This window comes from Rhinatrema bivittatum, chromosome 16 (genome assembly GCF_901001135.1).
Source record: "Rhinatrema bivittatum chromosome 16, aRhiBiv1.1, whole genome shotgun sequence".
NCBI lineage: Eukaryota > Metazoa > Chordata > Amphibia > Gymnophiona > Rhinatrematidae > Rhinatrema > Rhinatrema bivittatum.
In genome coordinates this window covers 67,941,450-67,956,826 of record NC_042630.1, presented here as the reverse complement: position 1 = coordinate 67,956,826, position 15,377 = coordinate 67,941,450, and the positions used below count along the sequence as shown (strand labels likewise).

The 15,377-nt window shown below is 46.6% G+C and overlaps 1 protein-coding gene across 3 annotated transcripts in view; it reads right to left on the bottom strand.

Annotated features, from left to right (window-relative positions):
- LOC115078800 (zinc finger protein 583-like) overlaps positions 1-15,377 on the bottom strand; it is a 135,680-nt gene that overhangs the window by 117,457 nt on the left and 2,846 nt on the right. The gene's annotated exons all lie outside the window — the stretch shown is intronic.

Below are 15,377 nucleotides of genomic sequence, written 5' to 3'. Positions count from 1 at the left end.
GCACATAGTGAGTCTGCTTCCTCGCCCTGTGTGGCTCTGAGGTTGCATGCTGAGCAGAGGCTTAGAACGCTCTGATTCTGGAGGTGCCTGATTCTGGAGGTGCCGGCCCTGCGGACGCATGGGTGTTCTTATGCTCGATTCGCTTGAAATGCGGCGTCGCCCAACGATGTGCGCCTAATACGTGCGCTTAACAGCATGCGCCTAGAACGGGCGTCTTAGAACGTGCGCCTATAAACGTGCGTCTTATAAATGTGCGCCTATCACGGGCGTCTTAGAAAGTGCGCGTATCCGAGTAGCATGCGCTAACAATGTGCGCCTATCGCGTGCGCTTAGCAAGCAAGGTGCGCTTAATTGGAAAAGATGAGTAGGCAGGCAAAATGGCGACCTCCCAGGCGGGCGGCCTCGTAGGCAGGCCCAGTTAGTCCACACTTCCTCGGAGACCAAGTAAAGTGAATTTAGTCGTTAGAATTTGGAAACACGCTCAGCGAGCGTGGGGTAGCTCCAAACTGCTTTGGAGATGGAAATTACTGAATAGCTACACTTCCTGTGGGGGTATATGTACCCGTGCTGACGTCAGATCCGTCTCCAACTGCTAGCACGAGCACACAATACCCATTTGATTTGAGTCCATCTGCTACATGCTAGGAAAACAAAATTATCAGGTAAGTAATTTCTCCATTTCCTAGCATGTAGCAGATGGACTCAGGACCAATGGAATGTACAAAAGCTACTCCCGAACCAGGTGGGAGGCTGCCCGTGGCCCACTTAGTACTGCCCTTGAGAATGCTGTGTCCTCCTGAGCCTGAACATCCAGGTGGTAGAACCTAAAGAAAGTGTGGATGGAGGACCATGTCGCCGCCCGACCAATCTCGGCAGGTGACAGCAACTTTGTTTCCACCCAGGACACTGCTTGGAATCTAGTGGAATGGGCCTTGACTTGTAGAGGTGGAGGCTGGCCTGCTTCTACGTAGGCCGCCTTGAAGACTTCTTTGATCCAGCGGGCTATGGTTGCCCGTGAGGCCACTTCCCCTTGTTTCTTCCCACTGTGAAGGACGAATAGTGGTCCGTCTTTCTTATGGATTCCGACCTTTCCAGGTACCGGACTAGGAGTCTGCCGACATTAAGATGGCGAAGGTGGCGAGATTCTTCTGAGTCCTTATGCTCGTCTGGCGATGGCAGCGAGATGGTTTGGTTTAGATGGAAGTGAGAAACCACTTTTGGGAGGAAGGAGGGGACCGTGCGTAGCTGTATGGATCCCGGTGTGAACCTGAGGAACGGTTCTCGACAGGACAGTGCTTGAAGCTCAGAGATACGACGGACCGAACAGACTGCCACTAAAAATGCAGTCTTCAATGTTATTAGTTGGAGGGACAGACCGCGGGTGGGTCTGAAGGAGGCTCCTGCTAGGAAGTCTAGAACTAGATTTGAGATTCCATAAAGGTACCGGCCACTTTAGGGGTGGTTGGATCTGTTTGACCCTTTTCAGGAAGCGGGAGACGTCTAGGTGAGAGGCTAGGCTGCCGCCCTCCACCTTGGCTCTGAAGCAGGCTAACTCGGCCACCTGCACCTTGATGGAGTTGAGAGACAACCCCTTCTGTAAGCCGTTCTGCAGGAATTCCATAATCGTGGGAATTTTGACCATCCGCGGGAGGATGTCTAGGTCTTCACATCAGGCTTCGAATATTAAGAACATATTCGTATGTAAATTAGAGATATGGAAAAAACTTGCGTGCTTGGAGCAGAGTGTCAATCACCGCCCCCAAGTATCCGCTCTTCTTCAGGTGTGTCCTCTCAATGGCCAGACCATAAGAGAGAATAGAGTTGGGTCTTCGTGGAGGATCAGGCCTTGTTGGAGCAGATTCATGTGTGGAGGTAGAGGGAGAGGGCTCCCTATCAGTAGTCTTTGCATGTCTGCGTACCACGGCCTTCTTGGCCAGTCCGGGGCCACTAAAAGTACTGGTCCCCTGTGGTGTTATATCTTGCGGATGATCCCGCCCAGTAGCAGTCATGGTGGGAAGGCGTATAACAGGGTTTCCTGTGGCTATGCCTGGACAAGGGCATCAATCCCTTGGGATTGTGGTTCCTGTCTGCAACTGAAGAAGTTGGGAACCTAGGCGTTGGACCGGGTTGCCAGGAGGTCCATGGCTGGTGTTCGCCAGCGGTTTACTATCAACCGATGGAGAACCAGGGGAATGGAGGCCAACAGCCTCCATTCCCCTGGCTCGGTAATCCACAGTGACGTTGTCTTTTACCGCGATATGGGCAGCTGAGATCCCTTGTAGGTTTGCTTCCACCCACGCCATTAGGGTATCTATTTCCAGGCACACCTGTTGGCTTCTGGTTCCTCCCTGGCGGTTGATGTAGGCAACTGTTGTGGCGTTGTCTGACATGACTGACCGATTTGCCCCGGAGTCTGTGACTGAGCTGTAGGCAGGCTAGTCTGACTGCCCTGGCTTCCAGTCGGTTGATGTTCCATCCCGACTCTTCCTTGTCCCAATGCCCCTGGGTGGTCAGCTCCCCACCCTCGTAGGCTCGCATCCGTGGTGAGCAGGATCCAGGTCAGTGGGGATAGCCTTACTCCCTTGCTCAGATGGTCTTCTTGTAGCCACCATTGTAGCTGGGTTCAAACTTTCTCCAGGAGCTGGAGGCGAAAGGAGTAGTTCTGAGATATCGGGTTCCATCATGTCAGTAGGGAAAGCTGTAGGCGGGGTCGCAGGTGAGCTCTTGCCTATGGAACTACTTCCAGGGTGGATGTCAGGAGACTGAGGACTTGGAGGTAGTCCCACACCTTGGGGCGAAGGCTGCTTAACCAGTTTCGCAATTGGTTCATCAGTTTTGTTCTCCTTGTAGGAGTCAGAATGACCTTGTCTTGTTTGGTGTCAAACCGGACTCCCAGGTATTCCAGAGATTGGGAGGGCCGCAGACAGCTCTTGTTAGTGTTGACCACCCACCTGAGATTCTCCAGTAGAGTTTTGACTCTGGTAGTCGCCTGATGACTTTCCTCTGGGGATTTTGCCCTGATCAGTCAATCGTCCAGATATGGGTGTACGAGGATTCCTTATTTCCTCAGTGTTGCTGCCACTACCACCATGATTTTGGTGAACGTTCGGGGGGTGCTGTGGCTAGCCTGAAGGGTAGTGCCTGGAACTGGTAGTGGTGGTCCAGGATCGCGAAGCGTAAGAAACGCTGATGCTTGTGATGGACTGGGATGTGCAGGTAGGCTTCTGACAGATCCAGGGATGTAAGGAATTATCCCGGCTGTATTGCCCTTTTGACCGAGCATAGGGTTTCCATGCGGAAGCGAGGTACCCACTTGGTGGTGGTTGATGGACTTGAGGTCCAGGATGGGCTGGAACGTACCCTCTTTCTTGGTAAGGATAAAATAGATGGAATAGTGCCTAGTATCTTGTTTTGCGTGGGCACCGGCATTATGGCCTTTAAGTCGAGCAATTTGGTCAGTGTGGATTCCACTGCCGTCCTCTTGAAAGGTTCATGGCAGGGATATTTCACAAACTTATCCGGAGGGATGTTGTGGAAGTCCAGATAATATCCCTCTCGAATGATGGATAGGACCCACTTGTCCGAAGTTCTCTCGACCCATCTTTGGTAGAATAGGGCAAGCCTGCCCCCTATGGCTTCTTCCTGTGGTTGGGTCAGCTGATCTTCATTGCGGGGTGCGGCTGGGGCCTGGACCAGTGCCGGCTCCCCTTTTGTTATGTTTGTTCCGAAAGGACTGGCCCCTGCCTGCGGGGCGAGATGCTTGATATGTACTTCTGTACGGTTTGAAGCGCTGTGATCCCCTGCTCTTAGATGTTCGGGAGGAGGGGCGCTGGCTTCTCTTGTTCTTGTCCTCTGGTAGTCGCGGTACTGGGGATTTGCCCCATTTGTCAGCTAACTTCTCCAGTTCGCTTCCAAAAAGGAGGGTTCCCTTAAAGGGCATTCTTGTGAGTCTCGTCTTGGATGTCGCATCGGCTGACCAGCTTCTGAGCCAGAGTTGTCTTCTGGCTGCCACAACGAATGAAACGCCTCTGGCTGCGGTGCGCACAAGGTTGGAGGTCACAACCATGAGGAATGATACTGCTGGTTCTAGAGCTTCGATGGGTGTGGTGGTGTTCCTGGTCTTTGATAAGCAGGCGCGTCACCACAGCACAGCAGGCCGTGATCTGTAGTGACATAGCTGAAACGTCGAATGACTGTTTAAGGATGGATTCCAGACGTCTGTCCTGGGCATCCTTGAGTGCCGCTCCTCCCTTGACTGGGATGGTAGTGCGCTTTGAGACTGCGCAGACCATGGCATCCACTTTGGGGAATGCCAGGAGATCTTTGGCAGCGGGGTCCAGGGGGGTACATGGCTGACAGGGTCCATTCCCCTTTGAAAGTGGCCTCCGGGGCCTCCCATTCCAGGTCAATCAGCTGTTGTACGGCTTGTAGCAAAGGGAAATGGCGGGAGGTCTGACGGAGTCCCTCTAGGAGGGGATTGGTCTTAGGTTCCCCTGTGGCACTTGTGCGTGGGTTAGCGAGCTCTTTCAAGCTGTGCACCACGAGGTATGAAAGTTTGTCTTTGACGAAGAACTGCCTCATGGTTCGGCAAGGTTCTGTTCCTGGGGGGGGGATTTCCCCTTCCTCCAGGGAGTCTTGATCCTCGTCAGAGGTGTCTGTGTCCCCAATATTGGGGCTTTTGGGTGGGAGAAGCACTTCTCTGGGTTTAGAGGGTCCCGGGATGTTAGGGTCCTCTGGGGGAGGCTGTGGTTGTGTCATCGGGGGCGCCGGTTGCATGTGGACAAAGGTATGAAGGCATTTGAAGAATTCTACCCACGAGAAAGATGCTGGGACTAAATTGAGAGGTGCTGCGTCCCCAGTGAGCCCTGTTTGAAGGAGGCTCCTGCTGGGGGTAGCAAGATCCAGTGACTGTCGGTAGATCCGGAATCCAGTACTGGCTTGGGGGGGGGGGGGGGGGGGGGAAATCTTGACCTGGTTCACCCAGGGCCTCCTCGCACTGTAGACACAGTGCCGTGGCCTCTTTGCCCAGCATGCTACATTAGAGCTGCGCAGCACAGAGGACCGGAGCCTTGAGCTTCTTTTCCGGTAGTGCCACGGTTTGTGCGCGCAAGATTGCCGAAACCTCTGGATCGTGCATGAAGGTGTACACCGGGAGGCTTAGTTATGCGCTCCGGGTGTGCCGAAGTTGTGCACGTAGGTCGGATGCACACTCAATAAGATGTGCGCGCCGCTGTGTACACGGCACTTATGCGCGTGATGGTGTGCGCACAAGTGATTTTGTGCGCATGGCTCGCCTCTGTACGCACGGATCAGATAGGCGGGCAGGGCGGTGATCAAGGGAAGATTGTGACGGCGACCACACGAGCAATATGGTGACCACCTCGGAGGTTCTCCATGTGGGAGGACCCTCGTATCGGACCGGGGTCTAGCCCGGATGGGGCTGATCAACCCGGTAGCACTGGCGCCGGCTGGCGATCTGTGCAGCTATTCGAGTCTTGGAGACTGGAGACTTTTAGGAAGTTTTCTACCTTACCTTGTCTCGGCGTTTCCTGGTCTCATTCCGGGCGGTCTCCGGCTGCGGGGGGAAAGGGAAAAAGTACCTTCACTGCCGCGCTCAAAGTTGCACCCGCATCTGTTGCCGGGGGCTAATTCCACGCTGGAAACCGGTTGCCGGACCGAGGCCTACCTCTGAGGGATTGCAGAAATCACCTCAGGAATTCTCGACTGGGGGAGGGACCTGTAGGTATCACTGCAGGAGAGGGGGGCTCGTCTATAGAGATAAGATTTCTTCTTTGTTTTGGATTTCTTTGGTTAGAATACTCTAATGCTGTGCAAGCGTGTATAGAGTCCCAAACTGCTATGGAGACGGAAAATACTGAAGAGCAGAGCCTTCTGCAGGGGTATATGTACCGGGGCTGACGTCAGATTGAAATCTTATCTGTCTCCAACTGCTATCAGGAGCACACTATACCCATTGGTCCTGAGTCCATCTGCTACACACTAGGAAATTTCAGATATTTGAAAGGTATTAATGATGCAAAATCAAAAAATCTTTCTTGTTGGAAAAGAAACTGTAGAACTAGGAGATCACAATATAAAATTTCAGGGAGAACAACTCAGAACATATTTCATAGAGAGGGTGGTGAATGCATGGCATGCCCTCCCGAAAGAGATGGTGAAGACAACTGTGATGAAATTCAAAAAACCCTGGGATAAAAAAATGCAAATCCCTAAAGGTTAGAGGATAGAAATATCGTACTCTGCAAAGGACAATTTCTGGATTTATGGAAAATAAGATTTTCTAAATAAAAGAAATAGGTTACACAATGTTAACTTTAAGTGTTAACATTTCTGTATATGGTAACCTGCATGAAGTGACAGTTACTACCCTTAACAGAAGTGTAGGTTAGATTATGGCTACAGGTGATTTTTTATTTATTTATTTATTATTTTTATATACCGACATTCGATCTCAATCAAGATATCACACCGGTTTACATTCAGGTACTGTAGGTATTTCTCTATCCCCAGAGGGCTTACAATCTAAGTTTGTACCTGATTAACAGACTAAACAGATAACCTTTGATATACATTCAATAAGGGAGCAGCACTTTACACTTTTGATGAGGTAATCAGTTTTAATATAGTAACATATATACAAGATTTAATATGGTAAACATAGTATCTAGAATTTACAGAGGAAAGCACCGTTATGAAAAATGAGCATAAACTCATGCGTTATCTCCAAGTCAATCTGCACAGCCAAACTAAATAGCCCAGCTGAAAGATTAAGCAAGTCAGGTCAATTGGAGGTTTACATTCCTGCAGGGATCCAGGACCTGTCTTCACAGCATGCAATGGGGGAATCCAGCAACACCCAGGCAGGAGAATGACAGGAAAATAAAACCCAGAGATCTCCCAGATGTCTCTATGAGGTACGTCTTCAGGATCAGGAACTTGTTCTTGCCAAAAGTTCTTTCAAGGAATAAAGATGGCAATTATGAGAAGGCAGTGACTCCAAAGAGCAAGTTATGCTGAGCACAGAACTCAGTCTTAAGCTGGTGCGTTCACAGATATAGTGACCTGCAACAATTGAAAGTTCTAGAGAAGAAAATCCCTTGGGAAAAATCGCTTACGAAAAAAACTTTCCCTGTATAGCTCAGTCTTTTTCTTTGTTTGGAGCATATTTAGTTCCATAGGATCCAAAGTTGATCTTGATTGGATGTCACTACCATCTATCTATAGGTACAGAATTGATGAGATGCTGATGACATCTTCTGAGTCCAGATGCATGGTGAATATTCTCAATGCTGGTAATGAGGTTCGTCAGCAGACATTTGCTGATCAGTATCTGCTTCATAGCTGCTTTCACGGCTAGATACAAAGTTTTCCACCAAGGATATTTTCAGCAGTTCATGTGTCCAGGGTGTACTAGCATATTGTGAGGTGTAGAAAGATGTCTGATACGGAAGAACAATTACAGTTTCTTCTCCTTTGTGTGATTCACAATCTCATATGAAGTTGCCAGGGGTGAATACTCCATGTTTGTGGTGCTCAGGCCTGCATGTTGGTTCAGTCTATGTGCATTGCGGCAGGCTCAGGTTCAATGATGTGCATCTTTGTTTCAGGTGACTGGCTCAGAAGGCATGGGGGTAACCTGCATGGAGCAGCAATTACTACCATAAGCAACTTGCTGGGTAGACTGGATGGACCTTTTCGTCTATCTGCTGTCATTTACTATGTTATTATGAACTATAGATTTAATATGAGCCCAAAATGACAAATTAGAGTCAAAGATAATACCTAAATTGCAGACCTCATCTACAGTTGAGATTGTGCATCCATTAAATTGAAAACTCCCTGGAAAACAGGATAGACATCTATTTTTCCTAATAATTTCTGTTTTCCCCACATTAAATGCTAGTTTATTAGCAAAACTCTTGATGGTATGTAAGTACATAGAAATAAAGCCTAGGATAGTCTTGACATCAGATGTAATAGGGAAGAAAAACTGGATGTCATCTGTGTAAATTCAATAATAAAGGTTGGGCCAGAAAATAATTTATATATCGGTCTCATATATATGTTAAATAGTGTGGCTAATAGTGTCACCCTAATGGAAACCCAGTTGATAGTGGGAACCATTCAGAAGTCAAAGAATTCACTTGTTGCAATCAAACTGATAAATGCCAATTTTAGAAAGCATCGACAGCAACATACCATGATCTAGGGCAGGGGTTCTCAACCTTTTTTCTGTCGGGACACACCTGATAGTTCTCACATGCATGACACACTGAACACATGACTGTCACAAGGTTAAATGTACACTTTGCGTCCACAGGAACCCCACCCCTCAGCAATGGGTATAAAGCAGAACTAGAACATTCCCCATACAAAAAAGATATTCTGGTATTATCTCAATAACAGCAACACAAACTCCCTCTACCAGGCGCAATAGCCCTACTTATAAAAACATAGAAACATAGAAATGACGGCAGAAGAAGACCAAACGGCCGATCAAGTCTGCCCAGCAAGCTACGCACTTTATCCATTTTTTTTCCCTTTTTCTCTCTCCCACCTGTTACTATTGGCTTCCAGTACCCTCCAGCCCTAATTCCCCTCCACCCAATTTAGAGAGCAGCTCTGTATCTGCATCCAAGTGACATCCAGCTCAATTGGGGGTAGCAACCGCTGTAACAAGCAGGCCACCCCCTTGCCCCATACTCTTACCCACCCCTGTTTTTATTTTTTTGTTTTGTTTTATTTATTTATTTATTTTGGAAATAGCAGCCCTCCATCCTTCCACTCCGAGAAGGTGGAACACCAACTACTGGCCACTGGCATCCCGCTCCGTGAATGCCTCTGTGGCTACTGCCGCTCCGTGCAGTGTTTGAATGCCCAATGCATGTCCTATTGAGAAAACACAACAAATAAGGTGAGGTATTTTAATAGCCTACATGCTAGTTAAATACCTCATCTGTCACACACACACACAAAAATCGACCTTCACCGGAGTACAGAAAGACCACAAATTATAAATATGGAGACAAACTGGAATGGAAACTCAAAAAAGCCACTCTGCGTGCAATGCGAACCTGGAGAAATGGAAACAGAAATAGCACCTAACACAGTATCAGGATCTGCAATAATGCACACACACACACACACACACACACTAACCCGCACAAAGTTACACCTGCATTATGGAATGCACTCAAATGGAACAACCCTACCTATAAAAAGGCAACACTACAAATATTAAACCAGGCCCTAAACATTAATACACCTCCTATGAGGAAAACCAGAATAAGCCAAGCTGCTATAGATTCCTACACAGAAACTACAAGCTGCTTATAGATTCCCACATTGTTTTCTAGTTGTAAAACTATATGAATAAATGTTTCAAAAGAGCTGATGAACAGAACAACTTCTAACAATTAAAAACTTAAAAAATATTAAAAATTCTCCAAACACCAATAAAATATTTCAAAACAGCAGACATCACATAATACCGAATAATTAAAATGACAATCAAGAAAAATGAACTTAAAAAGCCACTTTTACTTACCCTTTCCAGCAGTTCTCCTACTCCTTTCCCTGGCAGGCCACACCAGAAGCAGCAGTAGCTGCTGAAGCTGTCCTCATGGTCCTCTTCCTTAGGGACCACAATCAGTCTGTGTCTCGCTCTCACACACACACATACCAGTCACACCCTTGGGACCAGTTTTTGTCTCTCACACACACCAGTCACCTCACTGATCAGTCATTCTCACACATACACACCTCTCTGACCAGCCTCTCTCTCTTACTTACACAAAGGCTTTCAAATCACACACATGCTCTCTCTGTCACACACACACACACAAACCGAAGCACCCTCCCCATTCACATACACACCACACACACACACAGGCCCCCACTGGCAGCGTTGTGCTCCGATCTTCAGCCCCCGCCGCCTGGTCTCCAGAGATGACCAGCGCTCTGATCTTCGCCCCACTGGCTGCGGGTAGCACGCGACACACCAGCCGGTGCTTCGCGACACACTGGTTGAGAATCACTGATCTAGGGTATCAAACACAGCTGACACAACCAGCAGTATCAAGATGTACTCAGTATGAGAGTTTAGACTACGCCTAATTATATCCAAACTAGAAATTATTAGTGCTGCCTTACTATATTTAGGACAAAAGCCAAATAGGTAAGGGTCCAAGATGCTGGTCTTATCTAAAAAAAAAAAAAAGTCATGAAACTGTTTTAACATAAGATTGGTTCATTTTTGTCAAAAATTAGCCAGAAAAGTTTTATCCAAATTCGGCTTTTTAAAAATAAGATTTTATGGATATTCTCTTTAATATATTAGGTAGAATGTCTTCTTTCAAGGATATATTTACTATCTGAGCTCTGAGGTCACTAATATCTTCAATTAAGACCTTCATAATATTTCACATCGATTGAGGGAACAGTAGGCTGGATTCATACTCAAATCATATTAACCACTTCCTTTTGAGGAACTGAATCAAAATGATCCTATCTACAGGCTCAGTCAAATAGCATTTTTCTAGTATCTCAATAGGGCCAATCGCAAAGCCAGAACAAACAAAGCATGATGATTTTTATCTTGGAAAAAATTTGCAAACAGATCTGTTTTTAATTCATTCATATTTCGTGATAGATTTACCAGCATATTTATTTAAATGACATACATTCTAGAAAAATTCACGAGAACCATTGCCTAAACTTTGAATAGATAAAAGTACTAACATCAAAAAAGAGCTTTCATCTTTATATGCACTCAAAGCAAGCATATTAAGTAAAAGAGACTCATTTGAGTGGTTTTTTTTTTTTACCAATAAGATGCTAAAACCAGCATAAAGAAGCCTTAGCTTCCTAAATTATTTTGTAAACAATGGAGATTTATTGGTTCTAAACATTTTGAGAGTTGCCACTTTGTCTAATAAACACTGCAATGACTTATACCAGCTGTTCACAGCTTCCTCTGTGTTCTTAAATGTGATAGCATCCACTTGCAGTAACCAACAGGCACAAAGTCTATCTATATCGACATGACTACGCCTAATGTACTATGAAACAGAACCAGCATGCCTAGTCAGATTTGGTTGGTTGAAAGGATCCCATCTCTTCGCAATGCTGATACTACTGCCACCATAACCTTGGAAAACGTTTTGGGGATGGTGGCTACATCAAAGGGCAGCGCCCGAAACTGATAATGGCACCTCAACACCGCAAAACGCTGGTGTTCCAAATGGATGGGAATATGAAAGGATGCCTTGGACAGATCCAGGGATGTTAGAAATTCCCCTGACTACACAGCCATTATCACAAAGCATAAGGTTTCCATGCGAAAAGGAGCTACCCTCAAATGGCGGCTAACACTTTGAGATCCAGGATGGGATGAAAAGAATACTTCTTCTTGGGCACAACAAAATAGATGGAATATTGCCCCGTACTTTCCTTAGACAGAGGCACAGGAACCACCGCCTTCAGCCTGAAGAGCCTTAGAAGCGAAGACTCCAGTGCCTGCTTCTTCTGCGGGGAGTGGCAAGCAGACACCATGAACATGACCAGAGGAATACTGCGAGATTCCAGTGCATATCCTTCTTGTATCACCACTGATCCGATGTGGTCTCGACCCACCTCTGATAAAAGAGAGACATCCCCCTCTCTCTCATTCCTGAAAGTGGGTTGGCAAACCATCACTGAGAAGCTCGGGAAGATCTCCCATCCAAGCCTGCTCCTCTCCTGGGCAGTCTGGGACAAACGGACTGAGAGCTACCAAAAGGTCGACCCACTGTAGGGATGAAACTGCTGGAAGCCCCGGAAATGACCCCTCATAACAGAGGGGCACTGCAATTGCTTATCTTCTGGCAAATGGAAGACTCGCCCCACTTACTGGCCAGCTTCTCCAACTCACTCCCAAACAGGAGTGACCCTTAAAAGGCATTTTTGTAAGATTAGCTTTGGAAGCTGTGTCAACTGACCAATTTCGCAACCATAGTTGACACCCGATTGCTACCACTGGCTGAGGTACAGACCAAATCCCAGCCCGCATTTACCAAAAAGGTGGCAACAGATTTCATAATTGCTCTGGAATGTACCCCAGAATCAACAACGTCCTGCGACAGAAGCAGGCAAGAATGGGCCACAAGAGTGCAACAGGAAGCAATCTGTAAAGTCATCACCACCGCTTCAAAGGCCTGTTTAAAGATAGATTTAATTTGTCTACCATGTACAGCCTTCAAGGATGTTCCTCCCTCCACGGGGATAGTCGTTCGCCTAAAGTCGGCACAGACCAGCACATCCACTTTGGGACGACGCAAATGCTCTCTCACAGCTGGATCCAGGGTGTACAGACCTTCCAATGTCTGACCCCTTTGAAATTTGCCTCCGGGGGTGTCCCATTCCAGATCAATCAATTCCTGGATGGCATCCATAACTGGGAAATAAACAAGAGGCTTTATGTAAGGAAACCAAAATGGGATTCTTCTTTGGTTGCAACACAGAATCTGCACCAGAACACCTAGCTTCTGCAAGGTCTGGGAAATCAGAGCTGGCAGTTCAGCTCTATGAAAGAACTGTAATATGGCCGATATGGTACCAGTCCCGGAAGAATTTCTCATGTTCCAGGTAATCAGGATCAGCCTCATCATCCATACCATCCGGGATCCTGTCGGGAAAATCAGCAGTGAACTGAAGCGCACCCTGGCGTTGAACCACAGGAGTGGAAGAGGGAGGGGCTATCGGCTGAGGATCCGACCTGACCGGATTGGGCAAAGTAGAGGACTGCGCCTGAAGAAAGGATTTTAAAACCCTGAAAAAACATCTCCCAAGAAAATGCAGCTGGATCCAGGCCAAACCCAGAAGGAACTGGAGCAGGGCCCACTGAACTGCATCTCCTGTGGAGTAGCCAGTCAAGGGAGTACCAAGTCTGGCAAATCTCCGGACAAAACAGTCACCACATCTTCATCAGGATGGGAGGACCCTGGCTTAGCAAAATCAAAGGAGGACAACTCTCCAAGAGGGTCCAAACTGCACTGAGACAGTGTAGAAGCCACGACAGGTAACACAGAAAGAAAGACGCTTAGGCTTCCTGTTCACCGGTGCCAATGCAGTGGTGAATGTGCATCCAAATGGCTCACGCTCAAAAATTTATGCACACAAAAATTAGGCGCTCTCCCAAAAAATAATCGCCACTCAATTCACAAGAACACTGCGTGTGCAGGCTCTTGCGCATATCAGCATTATTAAAAAGTTGTGCGCCCAAAATGGTGCACAGACGTCCTGTAGAGGGCAGAAACACACACAGAAGCAAGTGAAAAGTGCCCCTGCGGCCTACCACATGGCACACAGGCAAGAAGCCTAAGCGAGACCTAGCCCACTGAGGGCTGCTTAACCCACCAGGCCCAATTCCCCTAACTCTACTGGGAGCAGGGACGACGTCGTCAGAATGGCGCACCAAGGACAGAGACCAGAGGAAGTCCTAAAACCCCCTCTAACTGTCTCTGTTTCAGGAGGTAAAAACTTCTTCTGTCTTTTTTTTTTTTTTTTTATTATAAACTTACTGGAGCTCAGCATTTACTAGCTGAGCACAGAGACGGTTTCCGGCATCTGCCATCACCACAGCTTGGCCTCCTGCACCCGCTGCCTTTCAGTTGTATAAGCAGCTAAGTCCACGCTGGGTACCGGCTACTGGACCAAGGCACACCTCTAAGGGACCACGGAAATCACCTCAGGAATTCTCAACTGGGGGTAGGACTTTTAGGTATCACCACAGGAGAGCGGGGCTTTCGTTCCTCAATGTAAAACTCTCCTTCCAAGATTTACAGCAGTCCCCATAGGGAGATGCACGTCCACCATCTGCTGGAGACGGAGAATACTGGCAGGCTGGGGTCACTGCAGGAGTATATATACTGTGACGTCAGCTTGCTCTGTCTCCATCTGCTGGTAGGGGAGCATAACCCACTGGTCCTGAGTCCATCTATCTACACACTAGGAAACAGGTCATAATAAACTTCAATTCTACTTCTTATAGATCTAGCATTAATCAAATAGATTTTAAAACCAATTAGATATACATACTAGCAATAAGTTAGCCCTAGGTTGCTGTCTTTTAGCATATTTGATATAGCCTGCATTCCTACACTGCCTTCAGCCTGAAAAAAACCATGACAGAGCCCAATTTTATAACAGTCTACACATACAAATACTTTAGCCATAATTTTCAAAGCACTTACATATGTAAATCCACTCTGAAAATTAGCAGGAGCAGGTGTAAATGTTCACACAGAAATTTACACACATACTTTTAAAAATCAAAAGTACATGCATAAATGATTTCTCTGCCTCAACTCCACCCCCAGTAACACCTCTTTGCAATGCATGTACTTTTAATGCATAAGTCAGGTGTTTTCATAAATTACCCTATTTTTACACACACACACATTTTACACATGTACATGCTTTTGAAAATTACCTCCTTACCATTTGATAAGACTCTGTTTAAACAGATCAGAGGCTAAAAATGATTTTGAAGTGTGCCTAGAACAGAAATATGGTAATAGGCAGAATATAAATTATAAATAAATACATAAAATACACTCCTAGGGTCTTAGAAAGCATGACAAGGTCTATTAGTTGTGTGGTCGACACAGAAAGACAGACATACTCTCTTTTATTAGTATAGAAAATCTATTTGTCTCTACATCTGACTTCAAAACCTGATCACTAACTGTCAGGTCGATACTCTAAGGCCGCGGTAGAAACAGTGCGGCAGTGCCGGGCGCACCCGCAGTTGCCGCACGCACAGTGCAGCTCGCCTACCGCTCGATCCCGTATGCAAATAGCTTGCAAATGCAAGCTGCGTCTATTTATTTATTTATTTTAAATCTTTTCTATACCGTCGTTTGGAGGATACCGTCACAACGGTTTACATCAAGGCACATAAAATGAATGATACTGTGATTTGAACATTTACAAGGGTGCCATAAGGTTCGGTAACATAGTTAGTGATCAATAATGTTAAATGTAATTAATCATGTCCATGTCTCTATCTCGGTTTTAATTACAGGAATAACTTTAAGATTGTGATTGGTCCTTTAAAGACCAAAAGTGTGGATGTTATATTGATTGTGCTTTGCTTGTCCCTGGTTTCTATTCTCCCTTCTCTTTCTTAAAAGCTTGTTTAAAGAGCCAGGTTTTTAAACCTTTTCTAAAGGTTTTGCTGTCTCTTTGTAGTTTTAAGTCTAGGGGCATGGAGTTCCATAGTATGGGTCCTGCCAGTGATAATGCTCTCTCTCGTACCTGTGTTAGTCTTGCAGTTTTGACTGATGGAATGGTTAGGAGTGCTTTGTTTGCTGACC